This window comes from Hemitrygon akajei, chromosome 2 (genome assembly GCF_048418815.1).
Source record: "Hemitrygon akajei chromosome 2, sHemAka1.3, whole genome shotgun sequence".
Taxonomy (NCBI): Eukaryota; Metazoa; Chordata; class Chondrichthyes; order Myliobatiformes; family Dasyatidae; genus Hemitrygon; species Hemitrygon akajei.
The window spans coordinates 58,888,668-58,911,163 of NC_133125.1; positions in this window are offsets into that span (position 1 = coordinate 58,888,668).

The window sequence follows — 22,496 nt, forward strand, 5'->3', positions numbered from 1 at the left end:
GTAGAAATTACTGCGGCCCTAGCAGAGGTACTTAAATAATCCTTAGTGACAGGAGAGGTACCCGATGATTGGAGGATATCCAGTGTTGTTCCGCTGATTAAAAAAAGGTCCTAAACAGAAACCAGGAAGTTATAGGCCTGTGAGTCTGACGTCAGTTGTGGGAAAGTTATTGGAAGGTATTGTAAGGGAGCGGATATATAAGTATTTGCATAGGGTGAACTGATTAAGGATAGTCAGCTGGCTTTGTGTGTGGTAGGTCATGTCTAACCATACATATGGAGCTTTTTGAGGAACGTGGATGAAGTCAACGCCGTGGATGTTATCTGCATGGACTTTACTAACGTAATTGACAAGGTCCCACAAGGGAGTCTGGTCAAGAAGGTTCATCCAATTGGCATTCAGAATAAGGTAGTAAAATGGATTAGAGATTGGCTTTGCTGGAGAAGCCAGTGAGTGATAGTAGATGGCTGCCTCTCTGACTGCAGGCCTGTGATGAGTGCTGTGCCACAGGGATCAGTGCTGGGTCCTTTGTTGTTTGTTATCTATATCAACAATCTAGAAGAAAATGTGGTTAACTGGATTGGCAAATTTGCAAATGACACCAAGACTGGGGGTGTAGTGGACAGTGAGGGAGGCTATCATGGCTTGCAAAGGGATCTGCATTAGCATGAAAATGGGTTGAAAAATGGCATATGGAAGTGCAAAGTTTTGCACTTCAGTAGGACCAACCAGGGTAAGTCTTATACAGTGAACAGTAGAGCACTGAGGAGTGTGGTAGAACAAAGGTACGTAATTCATTGAAAGTGATGTCACGGTTAGACAAAATCATAAAGAAAGCTTTTGACACATTGGCCTTCATAAATCAACGTAGTGAGTACAGGAGCTGGGAAGTCATGTTGAAGCTGTATAAGACATTGGTGAGGCCTAATTTGGAGCATTGTGTACAGTTTCGGTCACCTACCTACAGGAAAGATGTAAACAAGTGCAGAGAAAATTTACAAGGACATTGCGGGGTCTGGAGAACCTGAGTTATAAGGAAAGATTGAGTAGGTTAGGACTGTATCCTTTAGAATGTATAAGATTGAGAGGAGATTTGATAGAGAAAATGATAATGGGATAAATTTATAGATAGGGTAAATGCAAGCAGGCATTTTCCACTGAGGTTGGCTGAGAACTCTTTCCCTTTCTTCTCCTGACAGTCACCCAGTTACTTGTCCCCTGCAACCTAGAGGTGACTACCCTCCTGTTGCTTGTATCTATCACCTCCTCATTCTCCCATATGAGTTGAAGGTCTTCGAGCTGCAGCTCTATTTCCTAAATACGTTCTCTGAGGAGCTGCAGCTCGGTGCACCTGGTACAGATGTGTTTATCCAGGAAATTGGAGGGCTCCCAGACCTCCCACATCCCACACACAGCACGAAACACTGCTCCTGGTGCCATAGTCACTACACTACTATGCCCTAACAGATGTGGAATGAACAAATAAGAACATGAAGAGAGGAACTTACCTTGCCTAAACCAGATCTTGCCTAAGCCTGATGAGCCAAAGCCACTCTAAGCACTAGCACATTCAAAATGGCTGCTGCGCTTGCATTTGCCTTATTATTACTCATCCTTTCTAATAAATTCCTCTCAGTGATTGGTTGCAGCCCAACTCTGTGAAACTGCCACAAAGCTCTGCAGTTTAAATCTTCATTTTGGACCTGATTAAAAAGGTACTCAATTTTCACACTCTTTCTCATTCAGTGACTACGTTAATGGGATTAGCCATTGTAGACCAGCCAACAGTGTACGGGATTTAGAAGAGCAAATTTACAGAGAGATGGCAGACTGCTGCAAACAACAGAAGGATAGCAGGTGATTTTAACTTTCCACATATTGACTGGGGCTCCCATACTGTAAAAGGGCTGAATGGAAAAGAGTTTGTCGAATATGTTCAGGAAAGTTTCCTTAATCAATACATAGAAGTCCCAACTAAAGAGAGTATGACACAAGATCTCTCATTAGGGAATGAGACAGAGCAGGTGACAGAAGTTTGTGTAGGGAATCATCTTGCATCTAAAAGGTAGTTATGGATTGAGATTCTAAATTGGAGAAAGGCCAATTTTGATGGTATCAGAAAAGATCTGGCAAGTGTGGGTTAAGACAAGTTCTTTTTTTGGCAAAGGTGTACTTGGTAAGTTGGGTGCCTTCAAAAGTGAAATTTTGAGAGTACAGAACTTTTATGTTCCTGTTAGCATAAAAGGCAAGGATAGCAAGTTTATGGTTTGTATATTTTTCCATAGACGCTGCCTGGCCTATTGATTTTCTCCAGCAATTTGTGGGTATTCCTTGGATTTCCAGCATCTGCAGATTTTCTCTTGTTCGTAAGTTCATGATTCCTTGGTTTTGAAGAGATGCTGGTTAAGAAAAAGAAGGAGGCGCATAGCAGGTATAGGCAGGTAGGAACAAATTAGGTACTTGAGGAGTATAAGAAATGCAAGAGAACACATAAGAAAGAAATCAGGAGGTCTAAAAGAAAACATGAGGTTGTTCTAGCAGACAAGGTGAAGGAGATTCCTAAGAGCTTCTGCAGATATACTAAGAGCAAAAAGATAGCAAGGAAAAAAAATTGGTCCTCTGGAAGATCAGAGTAGAGCCAAACCAATGGTGGAGTTCTTAAATGGATTTTTTGCATCTGTATTTAGTTGGGAGACAGACACAGAGTCTATTGAAGTGAGGCAATACAGCATTGAAGTCATGGACCCTATACAGATTCCAGAGGAGGAGGTGTTTGCAGCCTTGAACCAAATTAGGGTGCATAAATCCCCAGGACCCCATGGGAGGCAAGTACAGAAATTGCAGGGGTCCAAGCAGAGGTATTTAAAAAGTTATTAGCCATGGGTGAGGTGCCAGAGGACTGGAGGATAGCTAATGTTGTTCCATTGTTTAAGAAATGCTCCAAGAATAAGGCAGGAAATTATAGGCTGGTGAGCCTGATGTCAATAGTGGGAAAGTTTTTGGAAGGTATTCTAAGAGACTGGATATATGTATTTGGTAGACAGGGACAGGTTAGGGATAGTCGACATGGCTTTGTGACTGGTAAGTCATGTCTAACCAATCTTATAGAGTTTTTTGAGGAAGTTACCAGGAAAGCTGTTGAAGGTAAGGCAGTGGAGGTTGGCTACATGGACTTTAGCAAGTCCTTTGACTGGGTACCTACCACATGGGAGGCTGGGCAAAAAAGTTTAGTCACTTGGTATTCGAGAAGAAGTAATACATTGGATTAGACATTGGCTTTGTAGAAAAAGACTGAGAGTGGTTGTGGATGGTTGCCTCTCTGACTTAGAGGTCTGTGACTAGTGGTGTACCGCAGGGATAGGTGCTAGGTCTGTTGTTGTTTGTCATCTATATCAACAATCTGAATGATAATTTGGTAAATGGGATCAACAAATTTGCTGATGACGCCAAGATTGAGGGCGTAGTGGAATGTGAGAAATAGCAAATTGGCCTTCATAAATCAAGATGGGATGTTATTTTGAAGTTGTTTTAGACATTGGTGATGCCTAATATGGAGTATCGTGTGCAGATTTGCTCACCTGCCTAGGTAGGTATGTAAATAAGATGTAAAGGTGTACATTAGATTGAAAGAGTACAGAGAAAGTTTATATGGATGTTGCTGGGACTTGAGGATCTGAGTTCTAGGGAAAGGTTGAATAGGTTAGGATTTTATTTCCCAGAATGTAGAAGACTGAGGGGAGATTTGAGAGAGGTATACAAATTTATGAGGGGTATAGATAGGGTGAGTGCAAGCAGGCTTTTTTCCACTGAGGTTGGTTGAGACTCAACTAGAGGTCATAGGTTAAGGGTGAAAGGTGAAATGTTTAAGAAGAAGATAATGGGAACTTCTTCATACAGAGGGTGGTGAGAGTGTGGAATGAGCTCCCAGCCTAAGTGGTAGATGTGGGCTCCATTTCAATATTTAAGAAAAATTTGGATAAGAACCTTCATGAGAAGGGTATGGAGGGCTATGGTCTGGATGCAGGTCGATGGGACGAGATTTATGGCTTGGCACAGGCCAAATGAGTTGAAGGGCCTATGTCTGTGTTGTAATAGACAATAGACAATAGACAATAGGTGCAGAAGTAGACCATTCGGCCCTTCGAGCCTGCACCGCCATTTTGAGATCATGGCTGATCAATTCCTTATCAATACCTGGTTCCTGCCTTGTCCCCATATCCCTTGATTCCCCTATCCATAAGATACCTATCTAGCTCCTTCTTGAAAGCATCCAGAGAATTGGCCTCCACTACCTTCTGAGGCAGTGCATTCCAGACCTCCACAATGCTCTGGGAGAAGAAGTTTTTCCTTAACTCTGTCCTAAATGACCTACCCCTTATTCTCAAACCATGCCCTCTGGTACTGGACTCTCCCAGCATCTGGAACATATTTCCTGCCTCTATCTTGTCCAATCCCTTAATAATCTTATATGTTTCAATCAGATCCCCTCTCAATCTCCTTAATTCCAGCGTGTACAAGCCCAGTATCTCTAACCTCTCTGTGTAAGACAGTCCAGACATCCCAGGAATTAACCTCGTGAATCTACGCTGCACTTCCTCTACAGCCAGGATGTCCTTCCTTAATCCTGGAGACCAAAACTGTACACAATACTCCAAGTGTGGTCTCACCAGGGCTCTGTACAAATGCAAGAGGATTTCCTTGCTCTTGTACTCAATTCCCTTTGTAATAAAGGCCAACATTCCATTAGCCTTCTTCACTGCCTGCTGCACTTGCTCATTCACCTTCAGTGACTGATGAACAAGGACTCCGAGATCTCTTTGTATTACTCCCTTACCCAACTCTATACCGTTCAGATAATAATCTGCCTTCCTGTTCTTACTCCCAAAGTGGATAACCTCACACTTATTCACATTAAACACCATCTGCCAAGTATCTGCCCACTCACCCAGCCTGTCCAAGTCACCCTGAATTCTCCTAACATCCTCAATGCTCTACGATCATGGGCTCTTATCTTGTTATGCAGCCTCATGTGTGGCACCTTGTCAAAGACCATCTGAAAATCCAAATTTGCAACTCCACTCTATCTCCTTTCTCTATCCTGTCTGTTATTTCCTTAAAGAATTCCAACCAATTTATCAGTCAAGATCTCCCCTTATGGAAACATGCTGACTTCGGCCTATTTTATCCTGTGCCTGCAAGCACCGCAAAACCTCACTCTTAATAATGGACTCCAATGTCTTCCCAAACACTTAGGTCCAGCTAACTGGACTAGAATTTCTTTTCTTCTGCCCCCTCTCTTTCTGAAGAGTGGAGTGACACTTGCAAATTTTCAGTCGTCTGGAACCATTCCAGAATTCAATGATTCTTGAAAATCACAGCTGATCCCTCAACAATCTGTTCAGCCACCTTTTTCAGAATGCTGGAGTGTAGTCCTTCTGGTCAAGATGACTTATCTACCTTCAGATCTTTCAGCTTCCCAAGCACCTTCTCCCTAGTAGTAGTAACTACACTTCTGCCCCCGACACTCTTGACATTCTGGCACACTGCGGGTATCTACCATATAGAAGCCTGATGTAAATATTTATTAAGTTCATCCAACATTTCCTTGTCCTGCATTACTACCTCTGCAGCCCATTTTCTAGCAGTCTGATATCCACTCTCACCTCTCTGATACACTTCATATATCTGAATAAACTTCTGGAATCCTCTTTTATATTATTGGCTAGCTTATCTTCATATTTCACCTTTTTTTCTCCTTATTGCTTTTTAATTGTTTTCTATTGCTTTTCAAAAGTTTCATGATGCTCTAAATTCCCAATATTTGTTACTATATTATATACCCTCTCTTTTGCTTTTATGCTGTCTTGTTAGCCACCATTGCAACATCTTCCCTTTAGAATACTTCTTTTAGATGTAGCCATCTTGCACCTCCCAAATTACTCTCAGAAATTTCAGCCATTGCTGTTCTTTCATCACTCGTGCTAATGTCCCCTTCCAATTATCTTTGCCCAGCTCTTCTCTCATCCATCTATGATTCTCTTTGCTTCTTTTTAATACTGATGCACTTGATTTTAGCTTCTTCCTTGCAAACTGCTGGGTGAACTCTATTATACTATGATCACTGTCTCCAAGGATTCCTTTACCTTAAGCTCCCAAGTCAAATCTGGTTCATTACACACCAAGTTCAGAAACGCCCTTTCCCTTCTGGGCTAAGCCACAGTCTGCTCCAAAAAGTCATCTCTCAGCCATTCTACAAATCCATCTGTTGGGAAATTTTAATCCTTTTTCTTTCATTGCTGATACTGCCGTCCTGCTGAGTAGGTCTGTTTTGTTTTGTTTTTTTTAAGTTGGATTTGCAATATCTGTAATATCTTACTTCCATATGAATGAAGGGATATTAGAACAAGTGCATGCATGATTAGTACAATGGCTCATTCAGAAGATATGCAAACACCAGCACCAATTCATCATGTTTACAGATCGGTTTCACCCTGAAAATTTCTTATTATCTATGCAGTGAATAAATTGCAAAGAATTCAGGTATTTAATTCCAGTTTAGAAATGGAGCTCAGATTTTACAGGTCAATTCAAGTGGGTTGAGCTTCCTTTTTCCTTCATTAAAAAAAAACATGAAAAGTTACAGATACCCCAGTGTGCTCAGCTGCAATCTGGAAGAAAGTTTAGAACTTCTCTGACATGGTGTCCCACCTTTACAGACTATTTTAATTTTCAAATCAGTTTCACAGCAGGTCCCAAGGCTGCTTTACCTTTGGTGTTCTAAGCCAGCTTACATGCCTTTACATTTTGCCTTCTCTTTACGATTGTTCCGCTGTATGCTGTCAGCACACGTTACCTCTGATTACCCGCAGGCTCGAGCTGCACTCTCGCAGTCCGCAGATATCCATCCCTGGATCAATTGATGCGGACAGACCATTCCATTTTCAAATTTTCAGTCTCTTTCTTTCTCTTTATACATGACTCATGGGTATTTTAGTGGCTCCTGTCAACTGCAATTTAGTGAAGAAGCGGGTTCACAGGGGGTACTACATCTTCAAAATCCAACAACAATGTCATATCATATTCACAATTCCAATACCATTACAGTATGCCTAAAAAATTCCATCCTTGACATTAACCCACTGCAATAAAGCCAAGGAAAGCTTGACCTCAAGCATAATACAATTGCAATTTTATTATGTTAAGTATCTGGATATCCAGGTTTCCTTCTGAGGAGAGACTTGAGCAACATATTTTAATTGAGCTGAGAAGTTGCAGTTGCAAATCTGATTAAATTTAACTCATGATGCCTTGTAGACACAGTACAGAGATGTTGAACAGTGAAACTGAAGTGCGACTGCAGAGACCATAAGATACATAGCTGTATCAATAGTCACAATTTCCTAGGCAGGAAGAGTAGGAATGCTTCTCCTCCAGCCCTGACTGCTAGCCTTCCAACCCTATCCCTATCACTGTGTGCTGCTTCTATGGAGTGTTCGCCTCAGCCCAGCCCTTGAGAGAGACCATCCATCAGACAAAGAGTTACTGAGGCGTTGGTGCGAAGATTAGCAGGACCTTCCTAACCATTACTTTAACAGGATCTTCAGTCTCTCCCCACACACCTCCAATTCCCCATAAATATTGTGGCCAAAAGGTTTCCCTGCATCATATCTGTAATATGATGCTGTAATATTTTTCAACATATTCCAAAAATGTTGGAGAAGGATACTAACTTACCATTGAATGGTAAAACTAGAGGATTGGTGGGATGTTGGCTTTACACCATAACCAGTATCACCTTGAAAATGCCAGGTTACATTGGGTGGAAGAATTAGCGACACACCCAAAAAGATTTTGTAATTAGAATTAGTTTATTATTGCCACGTATACTGACTTAGAGTGAAAAGCTTGTCTGGCATACTCCTCATATAGGCCATTACGCAGTGCATTGAGGTAGAACAAGGTAACACAGCAACAATGCAGAATTTATTTTGCAATTCAATGCAGACTGAAGTATAACAGCAACAGAGGAAGAGCTGTGCAGGTAAACAATAAGGTGCAAGATCAACATGAAGTAGATCGTGAGGTCAAGAGACCATTTTCTTATACTAAGGAGCTACAGTATTTAATAGTCTTATGACAATGAGGAAATGCTATCCTTGAGCCTGGTGGTGCATGCTTTCTGACTTTTGTATCTTCCCTCGAATGAAGTGGGGCAAAGAGAGAATGGGTGGGTTTTTTTGATTATGCTGGCTACTTCACTGATTAGTGTCCTGCAAGTCAAATCAGCGTAAAATTGGTGTTCTTAAGCTCCCTTTAAGTTAGCACGGGATTAATCAGCACTCAAATCAACTAAGCAGATATTTATATGTGCTGTATCTTGGTTAGTTTACCATTTGTATTTGAAAAGGAGCCAGACCACGCTTCAATTCTCTTCTCCGTGTTCTCGGTCACAGCTGAATCTTTTGAAGGATGTGTCAAGTAGAGTTTAGATGCATTCTGCAAAGAAAATTAAACTGGTTGGTCATCTGTCAGCTGCTCCCCTGCATTACCTGGCTGATGATTACAAAGTAGCATAAGTAAGGTCCAGGAGAAGGTCACCAGCTACTCTCTCAGCCGCAGAGTAGTCTTCAGGAACAACAAAGAGGAAAGGAATTGAATAATTAATAGGTAGAAACTGCTTTGATGCCTATTTACCACAAAATTATGTCCTTCACCCAAATCTCATCTCTGTTTCATGCAAAGGGTGCATCAATGGAAATATAACAAATCGGATTGGACCAGCATTACAAGAAAGGAAATGAGACTCAGTTTGGGAACCAGATCTCTGCATTCTAAGAATGCCTGATTGAAATTGGGCGTTGGTGCCTCTTCAATTAGACTTTAAAAATTAAAGCTGAAAATTGAGTATGCAGATAACAGCTCTCTGCTCATTTCACATCCACAGATTATTGGTAGTAACAGAGCAACAAGGTTCTGAGGAACTCACTGAACTGGAGCCATGGCCACCAGCCAAAAATAAAATTGTGTGCTCCTGAACTTTAAAGCTACTGCATTCTTTTCCGAACTAGCTGGCTGGATTTACCTTGATCTCTCTAGGAAGATCAAAGCAGAATGCTATCCAAACTCATCACATGTTCCATATGTCTTGAAAGGAATTGATGGGCGAGGTTAACAAAACTAAAGGCCCAACTTCCAGTCAGCCCCAGGCTTCTCAGAAAGGGCTGTTACATCAATGTACCACAAAACCCTGGGCTCAAAAGCTTTTCCAGGTAAAGTTCTACTCCTCAATATTATTTCATTCACCAAAAAACAACAAAATGATGGAGCAAACAACACTGATTACTTCAAATATTTCAGTGCTCAGGCAAAACCCAAGGAGCAAGTTTAGGTACTGTCTTTCAAGATGCTTGCTGATGTATGTTTGTTTTTACATTTACTCTGCCACAGTTCCTATTGATTAAGACTTTATCTTCAAGGTTTTGTTCAGGTGCATATCTCCTTTCTCTTTCAGTCTGCCCCATCCTTTGTTGCTTCATTATTTTTCTTCATAACTAAGTACATTGAATTCTCCATTCATACCAAGTCAACCAATCTTATTCCTATAACTCAAGGAATAAAGTGATACATCAATTTTTAAAAAATTATTTTTATTTATATCTCACTGAATGCCAGCAAAATAAAGAGCTAATTATTGACTACAGGAGGAAGAAACTGGGGCTCCATGAGCCAGTAATCATTAGGGGATCTCAATTGGAGAGGGTCGTAACTTTAAGTTCCTTGGCATTGTCATATCAGAGGATCTGGAGCAGCGTGTAGGTGTCACTTTGAAGAAGGCATGGCAGTACCTCTACTTTCTTAGAACTTTATGCAGATTTGGCAAGTCATCAAAAACTTTGACAAATTTCTATAGATGTACAGTGGAGTGTATACTGTCTGCTTTCATCACAGCCTGATATGGAAACACCAACGCTCAAGACTGGAAAAGCCCACAAGAAGTGGTGAATACATCTTGGGAAAATCCCTCTCCACCACTGAGCACATCTATAAAGAGTACTGTCATAAGAAAGCTGCATCCATCATCAAGAACCCCCACCATCAAGGTCATGCTCTCTTCTCGCCGCTGCCATTGGGAAGAAGGTACCTGAGCCTTACGTTCCACACAACCAAGTTCTGAAACAGTTATTACTCTTCAGCCATCATGCTCCTGAACCAAAATGGATAACTACACTCCCTCAACACTGAACTGATTCCATAACCTATGAAGTCACTTTCAAGGACTCTACAACTCTCAGTATTTACTTTTTATTGCCTTTGACAGTTTGTCTTCTTTAGCACTTTGGTTGTCTGTCAGTGATTGTGTTGAGTTTTTCATTGATACTACTAGAACATCTTTGTTCTGCAAGAAAATGAACATCAGGGCAGTATATGGCGCCATATATAGATTCTGAAAATAAATTTTCTTTGGATATTTTTTCATAGCACAGAATGCAGATTATAATGCTTTATTTTGAAAAAAAGGAATAGCTGAAAGACGGAGTAAGCTTAATAGGCCATTAGCAAAGACGGTTATATCAAAAAATCTAAAAGAAACACAATTGGCTGAATAGTCTAGCTGCCGCAAGTTATTTGAAATACATCAAAACAAAGAGTACATTCTGTGGTATTCATATTCCCACAATACCTACTTACAATATCTCATTTATCACAATTAATATATATGTTACTAAACCTTTCTTCCTTATTTGATTTTCTAATATTTCCTGTAATCCTATACATTTCACCTTTCCCTGAAAGCCATTTACCATTAATACAACAACCCGCAAGAATTTTAATATCACCTTTTGTTAAGTTGGAATCTTCCTCAGTATTGACTTTTACCCCAGTATGGTATCATCCATACTTAAAAATTGCATTTGTGATTCCCAGGTCCACATTTAATGATTTTGTTTCCTGATTATTAAATTATTTCTTTCTTGTCTGGCTTTGCATTTACATTATTGGAAATAATTTGAATGAGTCTATTTTATTGATATGTCATCAATTTTGCTCAATTTTCTTGATTTGCATTCCTTTTACCATATTAGCATTCAGGCTATTCTACAGTGATGTTTAAATTGAAAGATTTTGAGAGAAATTAATTTTTTTGTTATCTTGCACCGGGGCTATTTGTGATCGCGCATCAATTTTTATTTCATTAGCACTGTGATGAACATCAAATCCGAGAAAATTCAAGCATCGATGACCAGGTCTGTATTACCAGCTGAGTTTTCAGATAACTTATCAATATTTTGAAAACATGAAAGTAAGTTTAATGCAACTAATTATTACTTCAACCAAATTCACATCCACTATGTCACATAACTCTAATTCAATACTTAGGTATGCTTTAAAAGTGTTGATGTATCTTTTGGCTTTGTTATTCTTTGTTAAATGATATTTATTTATTGAGATACTGTGCAGAACAGGCCTTACCCACCCTTTGAGCTGTGCCACCCAGCGATCTCCCAATTTAACCCTAGACTAATCACGGGATAATTTACAATGACCAAATAACCTACCAACCAGTACGTCCTTGAATTGTGGGAGGAAACCAGGACACCTGGAGGAAACTCATGTGGTCACGGGGAGAACATACAAACTCCTATAGGCAGTGGCGGGAATTGAATCCCAGTCACCTGTACTGTAAAGCGTTGTGCTAACCACCACGCTATCGTGCTGCCAACAAATCTCTGGTTTTTATGTAGTGCAAAAGAAAGTGATGACTCTAAAGATTCGAGAGAGAAGAGATGTGGAATTCTTTTCAATGTTGATGTAAGCTGAATGACACAAAATAGACTTCCTTGTAAAATAATGGTGATTTCAAGACACAAACCATAGATTAGAGAAGGAGGAGGGATACGCAAATTTCAAACCACCACAAATTGCAGGAAAGCTTATAACATATCACTGTTAGGCTCACAAAAACAGTTCAATGAGTTTTGATTTATTGTTACATTTGTGCTCTACTCATTAAATTCATTACTTCAGGTTAGGACTCTCAGTTAATTATGTTTTTTTTTTGTTGGACCATTCTAAGAAATGTAACTGTCAACAAAATGGTAAGCATTTGGTGCCCACCCTTAATTGTCCTTGAGATGGCAGTGATGGGCTGCCTTCTTAAGCTGCTAGAGTCCTCCTGGTGATAGCATTCTACAGTGCAATTGAACAGGGAATTCCAGGATTTTGAACCAGTGACAATAAAATAATTAGTATTTGCAAATTTTAATAACAAGTTTTGCTCCTGCTCGCTGTTCAATCTCTGCAGCCTGGTAAAGGAACAATTGAAACTCCATAGTCTCATTCATGCAAGTAGAATGCTGTTCCTGGAGATTATGAGGATTTATAAAGAAATCATTACGATCATTTCTGTATCTTCCTCCCTCATATTTCTTTTCCTGTCCTTTTATTCTTTCTGTGCCTCATTTTATTCCAAGCCACCCTACTTCTTTCTTCAGCATTCTTTTTGTTCCTCTTTATTCTGAAATTGCATTGATTAAAGAGAAATTCTTTTGGTCTTTTCATTTTCCAAGGTCCTCATATTTTAAACTTAGTAACCAGCATGCCTACTAACGGAATGGGCTGGATGCCTAAGAAAATTAGATGCTGTGTTAAGATGTATTAAGGTGTTCTGATTTTATGACGCATTTTGAATTATGAAGCACTGTTCAGGCTTCAGCTGCCAATGTAAAGCCAGTGGAGTACTCCTTCATTGCTAGGTGACCTGTTCAAGGTGGCATAGCTGAATTATTGAAGGGTTCAGGTATTTTGCACTGAGGCATCAGCTCTGCATTTAAATTAGAATAAGTATAATTTCAACACCAATACTGAAGCACGACAAGGACAATTAATAATAAATTAAAAGGTGTAAATTAATCATTTCCAATGTTGTTTTTATTTTAAACATATATAAATAGTTTCAACATTGTATGGGTATATTAGCAACTTAAAAATATAATAATTTCTTGAAACCTTGTGTTGATGTTTCAGATCATGATCTGTGTCAAAACCAGGTAGAGGGTTGGGGGAGTGCAGAGGCAGAGGAGATGAAAAGGAAAGACATCCAGAATGTGCAGGGTAGGATGGGACCAGATTATAAGAGGAATAGATAGAGTGGACAGCCAGTGCCTCTTCCCCAGGGCACCACTGCTCAATACAAGAGGACATGGTTTTAAGGTAAGGGGAGGGAAGTTCAATGGGAATATTAGAGGAAGGCTTATTACTCAGAGAGTGGTTGGTGCGTGGAATGCACTGCCTGAGTCAGTGGTGGAGGCAGATACACTAGTGAAATTTAAGAGACTACTAGACAGGTATATGGAGGAATTTAAGGTGGGGGGTTATATGGGAGGCAGAGTTTAAGAATTGGCACAACATTGTGGGCCGAAGGGCCTGTACTGTGCTGTATTGTTCTATGTTCTATGTTCTATAAGTGAACCCAGACGGTGGGGATAGAAAAGAAACTCCAAGGAGAGAAAACCTGAGAGAATGGTGGAACACGGAACACAGGAACAAGTCCTCCAGCCTGTAATGTTGTGCCAAACCAATTATATTAATAATCAATAAACTATTCTCCTCTGCCTACACAATACCCACATCCTTCTCTTTGCTTTACATTCATGTGCCTATCTCAACATTTTTTAAAAGTCACTAATGTATCAGCCTCTACCACCGCCCCAGGAAGCAGAATCCAGGTACCCACGATTCACTGTGTAAAATACTTGACATTAACATTTTCTTTGAAATTAACCCCTCTCACCTGAAATGCATGCCTTCTGGTATTAGACATTTCACCCCTGGGAACAAGATCCAGTCTATTTACTATCTATGCCTATCATAATTTTATAAACCTCTATCAGATTTCCCCTCAGCCTCTGCCACTCTGGAGAAAACAACCCAAATTTGTCCAACTCTCTAAGCCAGGCAGCATCCTGATCAACCTCTTTTCACCCTATCGAATACCTCAACATCCTTCCTGTAATGAGGTGATCAGAACCGTCAACAATACTCCAGAAGCTGTACTGGAGTTTAATAAATTCCTGACTTTTGAATTCAATGCCTCGACTAATAAAGGAAAGCATGCCATATGCCTTCTTAGCCACCTTAGAAACTGGTGTAGCCACCTTCCAAGAGCTATGAACTTGGATCCCAAGATCCTTCTGCTCATTGACACTGCTAAAGGTCTTCCCTTAAGTGTCTTTTCACATTCACCAACCAAAGTGCAATACTTCACATTTGGCCAGGTCAAACTCCATCTGTTATTTCTCTGCCCCTATCTACAAATAAATGGTCTATATCCTGCTGTATTCTTTGCCAGTCTTCTATGCTATCCACAGCTCAACCAATCTTCATATCACCTGTTTACATTTCATCTATGTCAGTTATAAACATCACAAAGAGTAGAGGTCCCAGTACAGATCCCTGCAGAACACCAGTAATTGCAGATCTCCAGCTAAAATAAGGCCCTGCTCAAACAAGAGAAAATCTGCAGATACGGGAGATCTGAGCAGCACACACAGAATGCTGGAGGAACTCAGCAGACCAGGCAGCATCCAGGAAAAGAGTACAGTCGATGATTCAGGCTGAAGCCCTTCAGCAGGACTGGAGAAAAAATGTTGAGGAGTAGAATAAGTCCCTGACTGTTCAAGCAGATGACTGGTGGGGGGGGGGGGGGGGGGGTCATTCTTAGTCTTCAGGTATGGCATCTGAAAACAGTGGATTTGGAGGAACTTAGCATTAAAGGGTCAGGGATTCAGGATGAAGAAAAACAGATGTTCATGAATCAGAGGATGAGGTCAATTATAAGACCATAAGACATAGGAGCAGAACTAGGCCATTTGACCCATTGAGTCTGTTCTGCCATTCAATCATGGCTGATCCAATTATGGATTGGTCAGGGATCAGGAATAATATTATGGGATGGGAAATGGGTTAAGGTATAAGAGAATCAAAGCTGAGCATTGGTGCAGATGAAGGAATTGAGAATCTTTACAGAAGACAGGATTTGAAGAGGTATAATCAATATAGCTGTGGGAATCGGTATGTTTATAAAAGATGTCAGTAGACAGCTTGTCTCCAGAGGTGGAGACAGAGAGATCAAGAAAGAGAGGAGAGGTGTCAGAAATGAACCAAGTGAATTTAAAGGCAGGGTAAATACTTAGTTTCTTTGTTTCCCAGGCTGTGGCTTTCCTTTCTGGAACATCAGAGATGTCATCCTTCTTCAAAGAATGGGGTTTTTCTTCCTCCACATTGATGTTGCCCTCACCTGCATCTCCTTCATTTCCTGGACACTTGCACTCATCCCATCTTCCTGCAACATTAACAGGGATAGAGTTTCTCTTGTCCTCACCAACCACCTCATGAGCCTTCACATCAAACACATCATTCTCCACAATTTCTGTTATCTTCAATGGGATCTTACCTCCTCCCCAATCTTCTGCAGGGATCACCCCTTCTGTGATTCCCTTTTCCATTTGACCCTCCTCACTGATCTCCCTCCTGACACATATCCCTGCAAGTGACAGAAATGCTTCACCTGCCCAATCACCTCCTCCTTTACTTCCAATCCGGACCCAAACAGTCCTTCTGGGTGAGGCAACACTTCACCTGTGAATCTGTTTGGGTCGTGTATTATATCCAGTGCTCCCAATGTGGTCTCTTTACATCGGTATGCTCGATGTAAATTGGTGGACCGCTTTGTTGAGCATGTCCATTCTATCCGCCATAAGTGGAATTCCACAACACTTTCATTCCTATCCCCATTCCTGTACTGACATGTCTGTCCATGGCTTCCTCATTTGCCATGTTGACACCACTCTCAGGTTGGAGGAGCAACACCTCATATTCTGTCTATGTAGCCTCCAACAAGATGGCATGAACATCAATTCCTCCTTCCGGTAATTTCTTCCCTTCCTCCTTTTCTCTTCTATTCCCCATCTGGCCTCTTACCTCTTCTCCACATCTGCTGATCACCTCCCCCTGGTGCCCCTCCTTCTTCCCTTTCTCCCATAGTCCACTCTGCTCCAGCCTTTTACATTTCCACCCACCTGGCTTCACCTATCACCTTCTAGCTAGTCCTCCTTTCCCTCCCCTTACCTATTTATTCTGGCATCATTCTCCTGCCTTTCCAATCCTGAAGAAGGGTCTTGACCCAAAAAATCAACAGTTTATTCATTTCCATAGAAGCTGCCTGATCTGCTGAATTCCTTTAACGTTTTGTGTGTAAAGCTCTCGTAATTTTCCCTTCTTCAATTTAATGCCCTCTCGCAAGGTCCATACATATCCTTATCTATTGGTATCTTAAAACTTAAGGAATTGCAGTCACTGTTCCCTAACTGCTCACCCCCCGAAAGGCTGGTCACCTCGCCAGGCTCATTACCCAGCACCAGGCCCAGTACAGCCCCTCCTCTTTGTTGGACTATCTACATATTGACTTAAGAAACCCTTCTGGAGGCACCTAGAAACTTCTGCCCCATTTAAACTTCTCGCACTAAGGAGGACTCTGTTTATATTAGAGATGTTGAAGTTCCCCATGGCAACAACCCTATTGTGTTTACATCTTCCGTTAATCTGATTCCATATCTGTTCCTCAGCGTCCTCGTCAATGTTGGGCGTCTGTAGTACACTCCCATCAGAGTGATTGCATCCTTCCTATTTTTGAGCTCTACTCATATAGACTCAGTGGATAAGTCCTCCATTATATCTCCTCTGTGTAGCTGTGATATTGTCCCTAATTAGTAGTCCAATTCCACCCCCACCCCAACTTTTTTACTTCCCTCTCTATCTTTTCTAAAATATGAAAATTCTGGGACATTAATCACCCATTCCTGCGCCTCTCTCAACCAAACCTCTGTAATTGCCACAACATTGTAGTTCCATGTACTGATCCATGCTCTATGTTCATCACCTTTACCCATGATACTCCTAACATTAAAATACATACACTTCAAACTATCCATCCCTTCATTTTTATTAATTTCTTCCTCCCTGTTTTTACTGGTCCTGACATCGACCTTCTTCTCCATCCCTCCACCTTTGATGAGGTGCTCTGGTTCCCATATCCTGCCAAACTAGCTTAACCTTCTCAATCAGCACCAGCGGACCTCCTTCCTAGGATATTGTGTCCCCTCCCACTCGGGTGCAGCCCATCCCTCTTGCGCAGGTCATTTCTGCTCCAGAAGAGGTGCCAATGATCCAAGAACTGAATCGAAAACATTGTACCCTGCACCAGTTCTTCAGCCACTCATTCATCTGTAGCATCATCCTATTCCTGCCCTGACTAGCACATGGCTCCAGCAGTAAACAGAGATTGCTACCTCGGAGATCCTGCTCTTTGGCCTCTTTCCTAATTCTCTGAACTCACTGTGTGGAACCTCTTCCCCCTTTCTACCTGTGTCATTGGTGCCAATGTACATCACGGCCTCTGGCTGCTCATCCTGCCCCGTTCTGAAACATCCTGGGCATTAGCCCCTGGGAGACAACACACCATCCTGGCTTCTCTTTCGTGGCCACAGATCTCCTATCCATCCCCATGACTATTCAGTCTCTTATCACTATTACTCTGCCTGACTTTACCTTTCCCTGCTGAGCCTCAGAACCTGCCACAGTGCCATTGGCCTGGCTCTTGCTGCCGTGCCCTGATAGGTCATCTCCCCCCACCAGCAATAAGCAAAGGAGTATACTTGTTGCTGAGAAGAGTCCCCACAGGTAAATCATCCACTGACTGCTTACTCCCCTTACTTCTCCTGGTTGGCAACCATCTGCTGTATGAAGCTTGCACTTTAGATGTGGCAACCTCAGCATAAGTTTCTTCCATATGGTACTGGGCAAATTCAGTTCCAGCTCCATTTGCCTGACCTGGTCAGTGAGGAGCTGAAGTCTGATCCACTTCCCACAGATGTAGTCATCATGGAGACTGTTAGGTACCTTGAAATTCCACCTCTTACAGGAGGGGCATTCCACCGCCCAACCATCTTGCCAACACTGAATTAAGGACTAAGGATTTAAAGACAACAAAAAGGCTTACCTGCTCTTACCTGTGCATTCTCTCTGAAACCTTTGAGTTTCACACTCATCTAGCTCACTTACACCGCCTCCTTTTGCTGATCTTGTTATACCTTTGGCTCCAATGTCTCAAGCCTGAGTTCTACAAACAAAATAAATAATTCCAAATGAAGCAGAAGCAAGCTGGCCTCCACCTGTTCACGCTGAGGCCTGTTGAGCCAAAATCTCCACTCTAACACTGACCCACTCCCAAAATGGCTGCTCCACTGAAACCACAATAAAGCTCACGACCGGCAAGACTTGTTTTTAAATGGCTCCCACTCTGCAACAATCTCGCTCTCTCTCACTTGCTACTTTGAAGTATAAATGGTAAGGGAGGGAAAGGAATACAAGGACAGTGAGTTATGTGAAATTGGAAAAATTCACCTTTCATGGCAGTGGGTTATTGGCAACCCGAATAGGATGGGAGGTACAGTAGTTCTAGTTTGTAGTTAGCAACACCCTGGCAGTGGAGAATGCCAAGATCAGGCAAGTTAGTTTGGGAATGGGAAGTGGAGTTGAAATGATGTCCAACTAATAGCTCGAGATGGGTGTTGCACATTGAGTGCAGATACTCTGTAAAACTGTTGCCAAGTCTGTGCTTGGTCTTACCAATGTAGAGGTGGATAATGCAGAGAGGCTACACCCTGAACAGTCCTTCCACCTGAGGAAATCTCCTTTAACCAGGACAATTACATTTGATTCATGTGAGGAGGATTCTTCAGCATCAACAGCACCAATGTAGATAGGGTGAACATTTTGTAGAACACCCATGTCCTTGAGCAAACTAAAAGAAAATCACCTCATATTCCACTTGGTGATCTACAATGCAATAGTATAAACATTGGCCTTTCCAGTTTCAGGTAGTCCACACCCTTTGTTTCTATTTTCCATCCACTCCATATTTCCCACTTGGTTTCATATGCCCATCATTGCCCCTGTCTGATTCTATCTTTCACCTATTATCTCCTGTTCCACCCCTCTCCCATACTTCCATAACTTGTCCATCTTTCCTCATTCCTCCAAGTCCTAATGCAGGGTCTTGGCCCAAAACATTAACACATCAGTTTAGCCTCTACATCCAGCAGTTTACATTTTTCTGCAGATTTCATCCACTGTCTCTCATTTCTCCTTACCAAAAGTGCTTATTAAGGGAACAACACACGCATTAATTGACCAGTGCAGAAACCAATATGCATCAACAGAATTTAGCTTTAAGCAACACAATTTTAACATGGAGTAAATATGAGTCCATTAACTTTGCAATACATATTGTGAAAAATCAATATAAATTGTAATGAAAGGCAATTTTCTTGGTAAGACCTTACAGACACTACAACTACAATAGATTGGTAAATTTGGTAAGTTGGTTTATTGTTGTCACATGTACCAAAGTACAGTGAAAAACTTTGTTCTGCATGACATCCATACAGACAATTTCATCACATCAGTGCATGAGCTAGTACAAGAGAGAAGCAATAACAGAGTGTAGAATGGAGTGCTTCAGATAGTGAGAAAGTGCATTCAAGGCAGACAATAAGGTGCAAGACCATGATATGGCCAAGAGGTAGAATGTGAGGTTAACAATCCCCTTATTGTACAAGGGAACTGTTCAGTAGTCTTTTAACAGCAGGACAGAAGCTGTCCTTGAGTCTAGTAGTATACTTTCAGGCTTTTGTATCTTACATGTTTTCTTAAAGAGCAGATAGGAGCAAGGAGAAGAAAGAACATCTAGGCTGCATGTGGTCTTTGCTTATGTTGGCTGCTTTACTAAGCCAGCCTTTCGTCTGTGGACTGTCTGCAGAACGGATTATGAAGGCAGTGAGAAGTGTACTTTCTACTGCCTTGGTAATCCGTTCTGCATACAGTCCATGGATGGGAGGCTGATTTTCGTGATGTGTCTGTACAGAATGGTGCATCTATTTATGATGCATCTGTAAAAGTTGGTGAGGGTCAAAGGGGGCATGTAAGATTTTTTTAGCATCCCAAAGAAGTGGATGTGCTGGTGAACTGACATTGTCATGGTGTCAGCATGATTGGGTTAGGACAGCCTATATGTGATGCTCACTCCTAGGAGCTTGAAGCTTCTTGACCTCAACACCATTGATCCATTAATGTAAACCAGCGATCTCCAAAGTGGGTAATATTGCCCCCCCCCCACCCCAGGGGCAGTGGTAGCTTCTAAAGGGGCAATAAAGATGAAGTGGATGGTGAGGAAGTGGGCAGCTGAGGAATTACAGGCTTAATTTAAGAAATTAATTACTTATTATAAGCACTTGATCCTCAATGCCACATTATTGATTACAATGATCACATAATCACAACATCTCTTGCTGTTGTGCAGAAAGAGGACAGAGAAAAGTTGCAAGAATGTTGCTGGTAATGGAAGACCTGAGTTATATGGAAAGATTGAATAGGTTAGGACTTTATTCCCTGGGACATGAAAGATTGAGAGGAGATTTGATATACAATATTATGAGGGGTATAGATAAGGCAAATGCAAGCAGGCTTTTTCCACTGAGGTTGCATGGGACCACAACTAGAGGTCATGGGTTAAGAGTGAAAGGTGAAAGGTTTTAGGGGAACATGAGGGGAAACTTCTTCATTCTGAGGGTCCTGAGAGTGTGGAGGGCCAGTGCAAGTGGTGCATGTCAGCTTGATTTCAACATTTAAGAGAAGTTTGGATTGGTACATGGATGGTAGGGGTATGGATGGCTATGGTCCCAGTGCAGATAGATGGAAGTAGGCAATTTAAATGGTTCAGCATGGACTAGATAGGCCAAAGGACCTGGTTCTATTCTGTAATTTTCTATGTCTCTATGACTATGACTCATTTGCATGCCACGTCCCCTGTAATGGAGTCGACTGAAAGCAAAAAAAGAAAGGTGATTGATGGTGCCACAACTGTCTCCATGCTTGACACCATGAACCGTTGCCCAATAGAGAGCAAACAGGTGTTGGTACCAAACTCAGTGCCTCTGGATGGAAAGCAAATTGAACCATGGAAGGGCCATGCTATTCAGAGGAATCGTGGAAGTGACAAAAGCAGTGGTCTGAATACAACAGTTTTGTAGCAACATACCTGAGAAAGCTTTGGAAATGTTAATAAGGCAGTTATTGGTGAAATGAGGCTTGGTTTTAAGCTGGAAGGGAGTTCAAGGAGCTTCAGGAAAGTTGCAAGCATTTGCATTTTGTAAGTATAAAGAACCAGAATCTACTCTGTATGCATGAAGATTATTGCATGGACTTCAAGTGGGAGACAAAAAGCTGCTTGCAAAAGTAGATGCAAAGACCTAAGTCCAGTTGGATGAACAAAAAGTCAAAAAGAAAGGAGTTAATGGAGATACAAAAACAGAAGATTTGTTAGATGACATTATGGATGAGGAAGCCAAGAGCAGGATCAGATCATAAAGGGAGCAATAGATGGATTAGTAAGAGACTACTCCAGTGAACTTAATGTACCTACCCAGATCAAGATGCATAAGCTAGAAGAAGAAAAAGGAAAGAAAATATTTATCAGAACCACTGTCTACCATCCCAGGGTCATCTCCAAAAACCACCATGGAGAAGGCCCCAGAAACTGAGATTGTTTCACAGCCACTAGTCTTACCTGCCAAGTAGAGTGATCCCCCTTGTCAGAAAAGTCATTATCCTACAAGAGTAAAAAAAAATTCTACAATGATTAGATCTTTAGAATGGGACAATCTAAAATTTACTATGCTGTGGATGTCTGTATATAGCAGTTATATTATATAGTATACTGTGTATATAGTTGAGTTGCATTTTCTTTTGAATTCGAGTTTATAGCTAAGCAGGGAGGGGTTCTGTGTAATTTCAGTAATATTTGAGTGACACTGTAACTATTTTGTTGATTAAGCATGATTTATTTGTTTAAATAATTCAATACGGTTTATATGCAAGAGTACATAAATGGCATACATCATCACACCACTGTGTCATTGGTCCATGTCTCACTTAAAGTAAAAACAAATGTACACAAGTTATCTCCTGGCTTTCCTGTTTTACTTACAATTAGTTTTTATGTTTTGGAGTTACAAAACACAGCACTTGCTAACCCACCGTTACCTTAGACTTTGCTCAAGGCCCGTAATAGTTGTTGAAAAGCAATTTGATACTTCTTTATTTGGAATATCATGAGAAATTTGGACTGAAGAAATCATGTTATTTCCAGGTCCAGCCCATGCATTATTTCTGTTCAGTACTGTAGTACAGTGTTAGCTAGCATGATTCTCATCCTCTAATCATGCAGTGATACAATTCCTGTGAATTAGGGTTTGGCATTCAATGAATTTGCCCATTCAAATGGTCTTGACCACATCTCTCTAGACCACAGCCCAACGCGATATCACTGTCCCACTTTATATACCTGCAGTGAGAGTCAGGTTTTGCCTGAATTATGA